A 14,838-nucleotide genomic window follows, 5' to 3' on the forward strand; every position below is an offset into this window, starting at 1 on the left:
GTCCTAGCCCTTCACCTAAAGTGCTTGAAGGGATGACAACATTCTTCCACTTACACTATCATTTTCCTTTACGAAAGACACTCATGGGGATTGAGACTGATACACTATGGTGCTGAATGTACAAAAGCAAACCAATTAACTAGCCCTCCAATGACATGCCTTCGGTTAATGACCTGATACATATGAATATGAATGTGTCATGGCCATGTATATATGCATATGCTTTGGTGGTAATGCTAAATATTAGAGCTGCTTAAATTCAAATTTGAGATCTAAATACTTTCATGAATTGATGCATGTGACCGTGGACATGTGACTGATAAATGAACCAACAAGGCTAGAGATTTTGTTATTTGAGCATATTGCTTGTGATATGTTTATTTATCGAGAATATGTGGTAATGGTTGCATGAGCAAAACAATATATTCATTGAAAGCATACAAAAATATCTGAACTAAACAATGAATACTCGTAATGAGTAATGTAAATATGCCTTCATCACATGTTTTGAACTACTAAGTGGAGTGACATGACATAATCTCTTAGTGCATGAGGCAATAAGAGATGGTTGCTCATCCATTTAGGTGAGGCTGAGTCAGACTGATGCTTGTCTTCCATGTTTCTGCTTTGTGAATATTTAGGCATGCCAAATATCATAACCTACTTCCTTCACCACAAGATTTAAGGAAACACCCTCCAACTTGCCCATCTGAAGGGCTGGTTTAATGGAGGAAAACAACAGTCAATCAGTAAGTTCTAGTACCAACTTCTGAGTCATTATTGTATAATTGTTTAAATTGTACTTTAGGCATTGTAATTAAAATGTTGTGTGAAAGTACTAGCACGAATTGAGTCATGAGCCATGTAGTACCTACGATTTATCAAGAAGAGATACTTAATTGCAAACATGCCAACCAATAATAAATATTATATGCATGTGCACATATATTCTTTGCGTTGTTGTTGTAAACACTTATTACTATTAAATGCTTTCGTCATCCATGTGCATATTTGATACTGAAAACATGCATTAAATATTTTGTTTCTTTGTGGTACTGAGGTAAGCTGAATTTTGGATTGTTAACCAAATATTGGGATATATCAAAGGTATACAATGTATTGAGAACTTTCTCAAGTTTTTAACCTTAATTTCCCTTTTGAGGATATCATGAATAGAAGAGATGATAATGTTGCACTATTTGATAATCTTATGTTGTTTAACCAATGTGTGTCATGATTTGGATTTGTGATTTTGAAAGGCATTTGTGTTATTTACTTTCTATGAAATACTTACTTGGAAGATTTGATTTAATTCATTAGTTAAATGTTAGTGGTTTAGAGTTAGGTGGTAACGATGCCTAATAGTTTTAGATCTTTCTATAAACTGGTGGAACTAGAAATGAAATATGTGTAAGGACTTCAGGTTTGCATCCTAAGAGCATATCACTCAGCATGATGACAAGAGGAATAAGTGGTAATTGAAGATGAGACATGATATGCTGCTATAAGCCCTGAAAGTTGCAGTCATCACACTTCAACCATTGGCAACTATCATAGTAGCACTCCCTTATGGGAGACCCCTCCACACTCAAGGCTGAATAAGGGTATATCTTTATCTCATGCTAGGTAGTAGACTAGCCATTTTAAGGTTAGCATGTTATAAAATCCTTCTTATTAAACATGCACACTCAAATTTGGATTTTTGTTGGTTTTAGCTGTTTTAAGCAGCAGAGGTTGTTACTTATGCATAAAAAATGGTTGCATCATGTTTATAGCCTTGTCTATGTCTCTGCAAAAATTTCATCTACTTAAGTTTTGCATATTAAATATCATCATTGGTTTGTTAGTGTTGGTTTAATATATGCCTATCAACACTTCACAATACTTGGAAAGCATGATGTATTTTTTATAAGTTATATATGTGATGATTGTTTAACTATGCATGCCTTGTACAATTTTATAAATTTATATTTATTTATATTGAGATTGAGATTTTATGTGTGCTAATTAAGAGGAGTATATGGCTTCAAGTTTGTCAATTGTATGTACTCAAGAATACTATAGATTGTGAAGTTATTATAATGTACAATTGAAGTTGTTATGCACATTCTTTGCTTTCAAACTCACATCAGCTACTATATTATTTCCTTTTGATGACTCTTTTTCATGCATTGAATTTTCATCAAATCTTGAAATACCACTCCTTGTCCTACTAAGTTCATAAGAATTTAATATTAAGTCTTTGAATGTCAAAATTTTTGTTCTGATTTCATATGTTAGTTGTTCACAGTAAAATTATAAATCATAGACATTTTTTCCATTGTTTACCTTTAACTTTTAAAACATTCCTCAATTTCATTTTGATCTTATTTCCATGTTTCTTAAAGTCAAATGACGTTAACTATATTTTGCTCTCTTACAGCTTTCAAGGACTCATCATATTTATACTGTGTGGGCTTGTGATAGCCTACAATTGTTAGGCACCACGACTCTCAGTGGAAGGCAGAGGAATTAGAGAACTATGTTAACGGTGACCAAGTTCGACTGAAGTGCTCTCAAACTCATATGCAATTATTAAAACTCAAGAAGCAAATGAAGCAGTTATTAAAACTAAAGAACTATAATCCTCCGCGATGTGTGGCAACAAAGAAATAAATATATAAATAGAAGACATAGCTAGTGTCTTCAATATGCTACTTTTGCAATCTACCCTTGGTATACTTGAGTTAAACATCCCTATATGTTGTTGAGTGGTTGATGATTGTAGACGTTGGAGCTCTATGCAAACCATGTTAAATAGCTTGTGTGGTTATTCTAGAGAGAGCTGCTACATCCATAATCCTCACCCACTCAACAACATATGGAGAGGTTTCATTCAAGTGCATCAAGATCCTATCACATGGTTTGGAAGATTGAAATTATTCAGTTTTAATAGCTGCCCCATCAACCCCTTTATTTTTACTAACTACTTTATGAGTTTGAGGGAACTTTACTCCTCATATGATGGACATTGGAACGAGTTTGAACATAAATAATATTGGCTCTTCTTCATTTAATTTTTTTGATAAAAATCACATTCTTGACAAAACCATATGTGTGCTTCAAATTGTTCAGACTTTTGTCTGTGAATAAGTTCTGTCAAGATAATGAACTATATTATGAGTTTCATTCTTACTATTTTTTGGTTAATGACAAGCACACAAGGATGATTTTAATGCAAGGACTTAGTAGCAATGGACCTTATTAGCTTACCCTACCTCAAAATAGAAGAAAAGGTTGTAGAAAATGGTCATGGTTGGTGAAAGAATGTCAATGGAGCAATTGGGTCATTGGACCATGAATGTAGTTGAAAAAGTCATTAAGAACTTTAATTTATATGTATCTCATATTGAATCAAGTCTCTTCTTTTGTGATGCTTGTCAATGTGGAAAAAATAATGTCTTACCTTTTTCTAATTTTATGCATGACTTCTCTAAACCTCTTGAACTTGTTTTTGCTTATTTTTGGGGACCAGCCCCAATTGTTAGTGAGGACAAGTATCAATATTATGTTCACTTCATGGATATTTTTCAAAGTTCACTTGGATTTATCTTCTTTCTAGTAAGTCTGACGTCTCACAAGCATTCAAATATTTGTTGAAACCTTTTCTAAAAGAAAATCATATTTTTATATCAGAGGGTGAAGGATAATATATGACCTTGAGAATTTCCTTGGTAAAAATGGTATCTCACATTAAATATCAAGTCCTCACGTTCATGAATAGAATAAATCTGCAGAACGTCGACATAGAATTATTATTGAAACCAGTTTAATGTTTTTGAAAGAAGCAAGGATGCCATCATAGTATTGATCACATATAGTATGTGCTGCAGTTCATTTTTGAATTGAGCTCCCTCAAAGGTTTTGAATTATCAATCACCATATGAGGTTCTATTTCAACAAAACCCTTAATATAAGTCGCTTAAAGTGTTTGGTTGTGCCATTTATCTCAATTTGAAATACTACAGGGAATACAAGTTTGATTTTAAGTCTAAAGTGCATGTTTGTTATACTACAACAATAGGCACAAAGGGTTACAAATGTTAATATCTTGAGAAACCCTTAATATAAGTCGTTTAAAGTGTTTGGTTGTGCCATTTATCTCAATTTGAAATACTATAGGTAATACAAGTTTGATTTTAAGTCTAAAGTGCATGTTCTTTATACAACAATAGGCACAAAGGGTTACAAATATTAATATCTTGAGACTGAAAGAATTATTATAACTCATGTTGTTTTCAGTGACCAGAGTTTTCCTTTTCTCAACCAACAAAAAGATGTTATAACTGAGAGAATAATGTCAAGGCCATTGCTTAACCTAACTACAATTCAGACAATGTTGGCTATTGCCATCTCACATAGTGGAAAGTTAATCAACCAACAAAAAGATGTTATAACTGAGAGAATAATGTCAAGGCCATTGCTTAAGCAAACTACAATTCAGACAATGTTGGCTATTGCCATCTCACATAGTGGAAAGTTCATCAGTATGATGTTAACAATGCATTTTTTCGTGGTAGCTTAGATGAACATTCCTATATGGAACAGCCACCAAGTCATCAGGAAGCATAAAAAGCAGATCATGTTTGTTGTCTTCACAAGGCTTTATATGGATTTAAACCTACACCTACAACCATAGTCTTGTAGTCAAGCTTCTAAGTTTCCATTTTGGCATGAAGCTGTGAAGGAAGAAATTAAAACTCTTCATAAAAACAAGATGTAGACATTTGCACTTGTGAATAATGCATATCATGTTATTGAGTGAAAGTGAGTGTTTAAAATCAAAAGAAAACCTGATGTGTCAGTTGAAAGGTATAGAAGTTGTTTGGTTCTTAATGGTATATGAAAATAAAAGGAATTGATTATTTTGACATGTTCAACATAGTGATAAAATTGACTATGATTCGGATTATGCTTGCCATTTCCATCTCATAAGTAGAAAATTTGCCAACTTGATGTTAATAATGCATTCTTGCATAGTACCGCTAGATCTTCATGATGCATGAAAACTAGATCATGTTTGTTGTCTTCACAAGACTTTATAAGGATTTAAACAAACACGTAGACACTGGTATTAGAAGTTAAGCAAATCCACTTCTTCAGTGCCTTCAAGGTAACTTCTCTTAAAAGATTTTGGTGATTTAAAATTATTTATTGGTATAGAATTTGTTCCTAACTCCCATGGCATTATTTTGCCTAAAAAAAATGTGTATGTTGTAAGGGTGGGCGTCGGGCCGGGCCGCCGCTGGGCCCGGGCCTGGTTGGGCCCGGGCCTGGGCCAGGATTTTCCAGGCCCGGGCCCGATAGGTCGGCCCGGCCCGGCCCGTTTAAGTTTAAAAAATATACTTTTTTAATTTTTTTGTTTTAATAATATATATTTATTATTGTTAAATATATTTTATATTTTAAAAATCATTTTATGATTTAAAAAATTGTTTTTTATTTTTAAACAGGCCGGGCCGGCTGCCCGGCCGCCGGCCCGATGCCCACCCTTAATTTTAAGCTATAGTAATATGCTTGGTATAAGCCTACGTCTTTTTCTCTTTCTACTTCTACTATGCTCACTAAAGAAGGTACTCCTTTCTATGATGCTACTTTTTATAGACAGACTGTTGGAGTTCTTCAATACTTAACTACTACTTGTCCCGATTGTAAACAAAGCTTGCCAATACCTGCAAGCTCCCATTCTCATTGTTAAGTGCATACTTAGATATGTTCACTTTGGGTTACTGTTTCGACCTTCCTCAAACCTTCAATTTCATGCATAGTCTAAAGCTAACTGGGGAGGGTGTTATGATAATTGTAAGTTTACTTATGGATATGTTATTTTCCTTTGTCCAAATCACATATCATGGATATCAAAGAAACAAACAATTGTTGCTCAATCTTCTACAGGAACTGAATACCCTTCTATGGCTAATACAATTGTTGAAGTTTTATCAATCCATACTTATTAACCAATCTTGGATTTCGTGGGTCTCAACTTCCAATGCTTTGGTGTGCCGATATTATCACAATATACATGTCAACTCACCCAATATTTCATCACAAAAGCAAACATATTGCCACAGATGTTACTTCTATCAGTTTGATGATCCTTTTACTAAAGCACTTCCACTTCAGGTTTTTTTCTTCATGCTTGAAGAAATCTAAGCATTCTCCTAGATCCTTGAGTTTGAGGGGGATATTAAACACTACCAGCCTTAGCGGAAGGATAAGGACTCAAAGAACTGTGTTAATAGTGGCAAATTTTGAGTGAAGTGCTCTCAAACTCTTAAGGTTACTGAAAATAAAGAGCCTAATGAGGCAGTTATGGAAACTGAAGTACACTCTTCCAAAGTGTTTGACAACAAGGGAAATACATATAAAAATATAAAACATAGCTAACATCATGAATATGTTGTTGCTGTTGTCACCTTATGTTGATATTCTTGAATGTGAGCTCTGAAATGGTAAGAAGGACATAAGTTCTCTTTGTGTTCCATTTTGTTTCACATATCAGAGTGTCTAGGGTCTGGAGCTATAAGTTTCTTCAAATTCTTTCTCAATGGCTTCCACTTAGAATGCTCCAATGGGACTCCACCCAAACCTCCACCTTTCCTTACCCATATTCTTACAAGTCAAACATTGCAAACTTTGTGACCATTAAGTTGAATTAAACCAACTTTCTTCTCTGAAAAACTCAACCGCTTGGACTCACTGAGAGCCAAGACATGACTGATCTTATTGATGAATAAATGGCTATGCTTGAACCCATGATAAGGGATACTGAGGAAGATGGCACGAGAACAAGTGAATCAAACCTATCAGGCATGAAAAAAATTAGATCGGTTATTGCAAGGGGACCACTGGCACCCTTGCAAAAGAAGTCATGGGTCTCGTTGTTAGACTTCAAACATCCAAAGAGGTATGACACATTTTTCTCATACATGTCAAGGGAGGGAACATCTTATTATGCAAAAACTTAAAACACATAAGGCAAAAGATTTATCTATTGTTGATTACATTCGTAGGTTAAGAATGTACGTGATGAGGTTGCAGCCGTAGGCAAGACTATAGAAGACCATTCAAAAGTATTCTGGCTTCTTAGTGGATTGGGCAGGAGTACAAGTCATTTTACCACTACTATGTTGAAACCTCCAATGCCTCCTTACATAGAGGTGATAGCTTTCATCCAGAGTCATGAAACCGTGTGGAGTATGCATCATGAGGAAATGAATCAGTAAGTTGCCTCTTACAATAAAAAATACTCGAACCCTAAGTTTAAATCAAACAAAATCAGTATTTAATTCAAATGAATGAGCGTTCAGTCAAGCCACACAAACTGAATGACAATCTAAATCAAATAAAAACAAGACTAGCGAACAAGTAGAGAATCAAAACAAAGTCAAAGGTGTTGGTTGCCAAATTTGTCACAACAATTTGTTGGCGTTGGTTGAATCATGCCTTCAAAGGTAGGAGGTTCTATAAGCCTTGGCAGCTATGAAGCTATGTCACCAAGGTGCAGGGTGCGGATGCAGGTGCTGGTGCTGGTGCGGCACATTTCAAAAAATTTAGGTGCGGCGGTGCGGTGAGAGTATTTATTATTATTATTATTATTATTATTAATTTATTGTAATAATAATATATATGACAAAAAGTTGTAATAAATCACAAAATTATTAAATAACAACATCAAAACTGCAATTTGCTAATCAAAAAGTTTGATTCAAATATACTGGCACAATTGTGTCATACTCTCTAAAATGACATAAGTCCTAGAACTCAAAAACATGTCCATCGAGATGGCAATAACCAGATCTATATATAATGCTTGCTAAAATTCCCAACTTGTGGACCACACATTGACAAACTGCCTCAACCAGTATCACTCGTTCACGAACATGGAAAACAAGAAGGAAACTAACAACAACAAAAAGTACCATAAAATAGAATAAACCTTCAAAAGGACATGTGCCTAAGCCAGCGTAACAATGATTTTACTCCTCCCCGCATTTCTCGTTAAGCTTGGTGTGTAACAGCAAGAAAGCAGCTTCTATGGGACATCAAAGAGTCAAGTGGCCGCATCCCTTACTTTCACGGGAAACTTAAAAACCAACAGACCATCAAAGAAAATATACCAACTCCATAGCAACAAGCAGCCGTTAGTTTCAGGGGACGGTTGTCTACACGCCAAACGATCGAAACAAACTTCCTCTCTGGGTCCTGTTTCGATGCGCAACCTTATCCCACTATGGCAGTAGCAGTTCTGAAATTCGCATTAGAGACACTATCTTCTCAAACTATCCTGATTTTTCCTATACAAGCAAAAAAGAAAACGAAATGGGGAAAAGAGTGGAGGGACACAGACGGCTGGAGAAAACGAAATACCTGGATGCCGCTAGAAGAGATGATCGCAGCCAACGCCGGTCGCCGGACAAAGAGGAAGCTACCGCCATTCACCGGACAGGGAGGAAGCTACCGCCGGTGGAAGGGATCGCAGCAGAGAGAGAACGAAGAAGGCGTTAGCAAATAGCAAAGGGGAAAAAAATGTCGTGCCCCATTAATTTTGTTCATTTGTTGAAAATTTAAAAAAAGGACAAAAATGACGAGACTCGTTTTTTACCGCACCCGGCTCGCGTTTGACGCTAGTCGGGCACGAGTCAATAAATGACATTTTTAGTCGGGTGCGTCTGACCGCACCCGACTCAGCGTTGACGGTCTTGGGTGCGAATTAGGGTCGCACCCGCACCCACGTCACGTCGACGTGGGTGGGGCTTCAAATTAGCCGCACCATGGTATCATAGCTATGAAGGTAACTGATGGACATTATGAAAAGTGCTTTCCATATACAACCTTTACTCAATATCATGGCAGTGATCAAACTATGGTGAAAATGGTGAAAAATTAATTATTAGTCACATTGAAAGTATTTATACAAAATGGGGGAGAGACATCTTGCTCATATTAATGTTCGTGTAGTACCTCAAATTAAGAAAAAATTAGTTTCAGTTGGCCAATTGACTTCTAAATATTCATATGTTTTTATATTTTCTACTGATGGTTTTTTTTGTTAAGATGAACAATTGGCTGATAGCATCGGGCAGTAGAACTGGGGATCTTTATACTTTTTAAGGAGCCACTAAGGATTGACAGTAGGTGATCTTCTTTTCTAGTATATTTTGATCAATCAATAAATAGACATGGAACCAGTATTTGGGTCACCCTCATTATCAGATAGTTGATTTTCTTCTTAGCAAAAAATAATATTGATGTGAGTGGACCTCATTCAAGGAAGTCGATTTTCTCTAGTTGTCAAGTTTCCATAATGGGTAGGCTTCCATTTCTTCTAGTTGAAGATTATTCTAAAATTTTTCTTGAGCATGTTCACTACAATTTATGGAGACCAGCTCTCATCATGTCTACACAATTTTTTTTGTGTTTGTTGACAAGGCTACATGATTTATTTGGCTATGTCCTCTTCAGCACAAATCTGAACTTTGTCAAGTGTTTATGGATTTTCATAAATTAGTTGAACGGCAATGTGAAAGGAAGTTGAAAATTTTTGAAATAGATGAAGGTGGTGAATGTAATAGTTGGGTGTTAGCAAATACTTGAGAAGCAATGACATTCAACAGGTGAAGTCATGCCCAAGATGCCTCCTTAAAATAGTCTGGCCGAATGGCATCATCAATCCATCATTGAATTGGATCTTCCAATGATATTTCATGCCCACATACCTATGAAATATTGGGTTCATGATTTCTTAACTGTTGTATGGCTGATTAATCAGTTGTCTACTCCCACTCTGAAAATTCAAGTCACTATTTGAATGTGTTTTTGGAAAGAAACCAGATTATTCATGCTTTTGTATTATTTGGGAGTCGGTGTTTTCCCTATTTAAGAGATTACATCAAACATAAATTTGAAGCAAGGTCTTTACCTTGTTTATTTTTTGGATATTGTTCCACTCACAAAGGCTACTGATGTTTGTATCCTCATACCAGTCAAGTGTATATTTCATGACATGTGGTATGCAATGAAGCTTATTTTCCTTTCCACAAGCTTGGAATATTGTTCTCAAAGGCTGAACCTCAACTTGAGCCTGCTACCTTTAATTATTGGACTAAGCCTCTTCATGAAACTAACCATCCTGTTGGTCACAATGACAATCATGAGTCTCTTTCCACTTGTATGCATAATGAAAATCTCCCACATCAAGAATTACCACCTCTTCCTTTAGCTAAACTGCTTTCTACTTTAGTTGAACCATTGACTGCATACATAAGTGATGAAACAAATCTCACATCTCTTATGCCACCTCAACTAGTGTAATACCTCCTCCAACGAACACCCATGGCATGATTCCTAGAGCATAGGCTGGCATTCTAAACTTAATGCTTGACATTTTTTGACCAAGCATCCCTCTTGAGCCCAAAATAGTGGACTTAATGCATGATAGATGAATCAAGGCAGTGAAGGAAGAATTGCACGTTCTTCATCATTGCCTCATGTGGACTTTAGTTCTCTAGCGACCGAACATGCATGTGGTGAGTACACGGTGTGCTTTTAAAAGCAAATTAAAGAGTGATGGCTCACTTAAATGACTGAAAGTGCACTAGTGCTTGGGCTTCAATAAAATTTCAGGCATCGATTTTATGGGAACTTTTTTCATTGTCATTAAACTGGCCACCATCCATGTGGTTCACACTATTGCATTGACCAACAATTGGGACATCAATTAGCTTGGCATGAAGAATGTGTTTTTCTGTGGCAACTTGGATCAAATAGTCTTCATTAAGCAGCCATCAGGGTTTGTTGGTCCCTCAAAACCAATGCACCAAGCTTTATATGGACTTTTTCAAGTACCTCAAGCTTGGTACGACTGGTTTGTCACTTCTTCTTAACCAATCGATTTTATTCCAGCATCTTCGAGTCTTCATTGTTCATTTATCACAAAGCTCAAGGTACTATTTGTCTACTTCTTTATGTTGATGGCATTATATTAGCAGGCTGCAATAGTACCTTTCTTCAAGATTTTTTCAAAGAGTTGGATACTAAATTCACCATGAAAGGACTTGTATCTTTTCATCATTTTCCTGGTATTGAAGTCATCAAAAAACCATGTTTAGGCTTTTCTTAAATCAGAAACAGCATGTTTACAGTCTGCTCGAGCATGCAAAGATGCTTGCATGTAAATCTACTATCACACCCTTGGTTCAAAACTATAAAGCCCCTATTGATGATCCTCCCTTTGCTGATCCTACATTGTTCTAGAGTCTAGATGGAAGGCTCCCATATTTAACTTTCACAAGGCCAGACATATCCTAGAGTGTTAATGTCAATCAATACATGCATATGCCTACAAATAGTCACTTTAAACTTGTTTAGTATATTCTCTGGTACATCCATAGGACTATTTATCTCATCTTCTCATGTTTCCGGTGCACTTGAGCATAGCCTCTTGATTTTAAAATAGAGTTGAGAGCTATCTCATATGGCCATGCAATCTGTTCGCATCTCCAACATCTTTTTGGTTTTTTTTTAGTGCTTCAGACAAATGAGGTTTTGTTTTGAAATAGAAAAGAAAGGGACTCGTCCATCGGTAAGAGGATCGACCGCTCCCGGTGCCTTTACCGGGGGTAATAAACCTAAGGGCTATGTTTATTATTGATGCATTTCGTTTTAACTTAAACATTTTTTTTATTCTATATGCGGTTAAAAAAATATTGAAAGTGTGATGTTTCAAACTTTTGAAAAGATTTTTGAAGAATCACTTGAGAATATGAGACATTTTGGGAAAAACTAGAATTGGGAAACCTTCATAAATATCATTTGGAAATCATTTTGAAATCACTTTAGTGTTCTCTTAAGACTTTAAATAGGTTTGAGGTTTTGCTCTAATTCGGTTACCACCTAGTTACAGTTCTATCTCATCTTGCTTAAGTTTTTTTAGAAAAGTACTTGTGATCATAAGTGAAATTAAGTGGGTGAGAATGCAAGAATGCATTGATCTTATATGATTGGAAATAAAAATCATTTATTCCTACCATAACATTCATCTAAGAGCATTCATACCATAACATTCATCTAAGATTTTTGTTTTGATAAATATCATATATAAGAACGAAAAGTTTTTGAAAATGGATTGGGGTTGTAGACCATCAAGCATGAATCCAATGTTGGTAGGGCTGAACACGAGCCGAGTCGAGCCCGAGCTCGGTCAGCTCGAACTCGGCTCGACTAAATAAAACACGAGCTCGACTCGACTCGAACTCGATTATAGCTCGACTATCCTGGCTCGAACTCGACTCGATAGTCAATAGTTGAGCTCGAGCTCGGCTCGATTAAGCTCGTTTACTTACATCCTAACTTGTTGAGCTCGAGCTCGACCGTGAGCTCGACTACGGCTCGAATAAGTGAGCTCGACTAAGGCTCGAATATGTGGGCTCGATTAATATTACTCATCCTTATCGAGCTCGTTTAAGGCTCGATTAACTAGTTACCGAGGAAATCAAATGTCTCATTAATGTTTATCCACATAATTATTTTTTGCCTATGATTTCCTGAAAAAACTTCAACTTAAAAAAATAATAATAAGAGGTTCAGATGCCATTCATGAGGATAAACCAACTATATTTAATTCAAATTTGACAACGAGTTCACAGTCCAAGCAGTTCAAACTTTGTTAATGCCATGGCGAGCCTCAATTACAAAGGTCGAGTATAGTGAGAACGGCAAATCAATGATCTGCAACACAATAATCAGTATTGATTAGAAAATCACTTAGGATCATATAATAATAGACAAATAACAATTAACAACATTTATGCTGACAAAGACTGATATTCAAGCAAGTATTTTTTTTTCCAATTTAACCTAAGACAGAATGATGAGAAAACTTACCTGAAAGCAATGCAGGTCAACTTAACCATGAGTTAATAAGACCAAAAGTTCAATAGGAAAGAGAAAAAGTCCCAGACAAACTGTAGTAGCTCACATTTCAAAACGTACCTGTGACCAAAGCATGACACCTGCCAAGAATGCCAGTGTATGAAGGATCTCATTCTCAGGGTTCCAGCCCATGGATATTAAAAGATCTGCTGATTTCTGCAACCAAAGACCAAAGGTTGCAGAAGCTAACCCAAAGTAAATGAGCAAAGCAAATGCATTTCAATGCACAAAAACATGTACCTTCCAACACCAAGGCAATGCACCAAAGTACAAGATTCACGAGTCTATCGCAATTGTAAAGGCCTCGTGAACAAAGTGGAAGTGACTGAAACCCAACATACAAGACTAAATGAGCTCACCACATAACATTGCCAATCACCGGAACATGAAAGTAAGGACATACTAGTCATATTTGCAGCAGAATTTCCAAACAAGGAACCCAACCAGATATATTTCAAAGTTTCAAACAAGAAGAACAATGATATCTCTTATCAAGGCTGTAAGCACGTGATTTCTCAAATTTTTCCTGACTGACCACCCCTAGCAATGGTTTAGGAAGGGTGGGGAGCCTCAGAGCAGAATGCTGTCTCATGTCCAAATACGTCTCAAAAATGTACATTAAGATCATAAAACCTGCATCAAGTGACAAATATTAGCAGCAGAGGACATGGAATTTTGCACCCACATTAACAATGGCATGTAAGATTACTACTTGTTTCCAATAAGAAACTACAGGACCTAATGTTGTCCTAGAAATAACACAAAGTAATATTTTAAGTAGCAAACAGACTGATAATAACACACTTGGAGGATTACCTGCTCATGTTCCCCCCTTTTTACATAAAATGGCCAGATTACATAAAAATGTAAGATATTGTCACTACCCTGCCTTTAAATCCCCAACATTAAGTGATGTGAGTTAAACTTGATAAAACTTTTGATGAAGCTCCTACTTAGAGGGATCTATAAATGAGTGTTTTTGTTTCATGAGTTCTTAGGAAGGCCAAGAGGGTATTCTAAACTTGAAAAAGAAAAAGTGAAAATTTGAAAATGAGAATAATCAAATTTCAAAAGAACATTTTGGTAATATTATGATATTATGATATAAGTCCCTGAAGTATGGAAGGCAAACATTTGAATAGACCGTATCAATCAAAATAACAAACGAAACTGTCAAAATTAGATGGTAGTTCAAACCCAAGGCAGAAGGCGAAGCAAGAGTTAATCCCACGTTATCTTTGAGTCCACAAGCCATATTCTCTTTCTGCATTCTTCCAATGGAGCTTTGGTCTGAAAGAGAATCAGACATGTGATTTTAGACTTCAAATTCAGAACTCGCTAATTATCAGAGGATCAGTTGGGCCGCTAAACATGTGGATAAAGGATACCTGTCTTGACATCTCAAGAGCAATCAGCTCTTCAATGCCAGTCCCAGCCTGCAAGTGATAAAAACAAAGTTGATAAGATAAAATGACACATGTCAGCAAAGTATTTTTCCATTATAGTTCGTGAAGTTACAGATGCAACTATTGATAAAAAGACTTAATAGTATCAGGTTCTTGACATGGAAGGCAACAAAGAGCAAAAGAGACATAGATACTTTCCGATCACCATTTGATATGAACTATATATGAATGAAAATAGCATCGGATATAAATTTAATTTCCAACTTACCTCACCAGCACCAAGGAAGAGAAAAGTGTGCTCAGCTAGGGATCCACCAACTAATTTTAGTGCTGCAATAAGCCCAGCAAGAACAACAGAAGCAGTTCCCTGCAGAAATTACACAACAGATAATCAGAAAAGAAGAAGAAGATGGCAATGAAGTTTAGTAGAACACATATACATTACAAAAAATTGAAAAGA

The 14,838-nt window shown here is 36.0% G+C and overlaps 2 long non-coding RNA genes across 2 annotated transcripts; both read right to left on the reverse strand.

The window, feature by feature from the left end:
* Positions 1 to 7,725: 7,725 nt before the first annotated feature.
* On the reverse strand, positions 7,726 to 8,564 carry LOC126410401 (uncharacterized). The gene is made up of 2 exons (XR_007574327.1): positions 8,410 to 8,564; positions 7,726 to 8,287 (listed from the first exon to the last, which is right to left on the reverse strand). It is a non-coding gene; the product is annotated as an uncharacterized LOC126410401 (long non-coding RNA).
* Positions 8,565 to 12,636: 4,072 nt separating this feature from the next.
* Positions 12,637 to 13,886, reverse strand: LOC116261305 (uncharacterized). The gene is made up of 3 exons (XR_004174258.2): positions 13,213 to 13,886; positions 13,033 to 13,128; positions 12,637 to 12,768 (listed from the first exon to the last, which is right to left on the reverse strand). It is a non-coding gene; the product is annotated as an uncharacterized LOC116261305 (long non-coding RNA).
* Between the last annotated feature and the right edge of the window lie 952 nt (positions 13,887 to 14,838).

The sequence above is a fragment of the Nymphaea colorata genome, chromosome 9, assembly GCF_008831285.2.
Source record: "Nymphaea colorata isolate Beijing-Zhang1983 chromosome 9, ASM883128v2, whole genome shotgun sequence".
Classification (NCBI taxonomy): domain Eukaryota; kingdom Viridiplantae; phylum Streptophyta; class Magnoliopsida; order Nymphaeales; family Nymphaeaceae; genus Nymphaea; species Nymphaea colorata.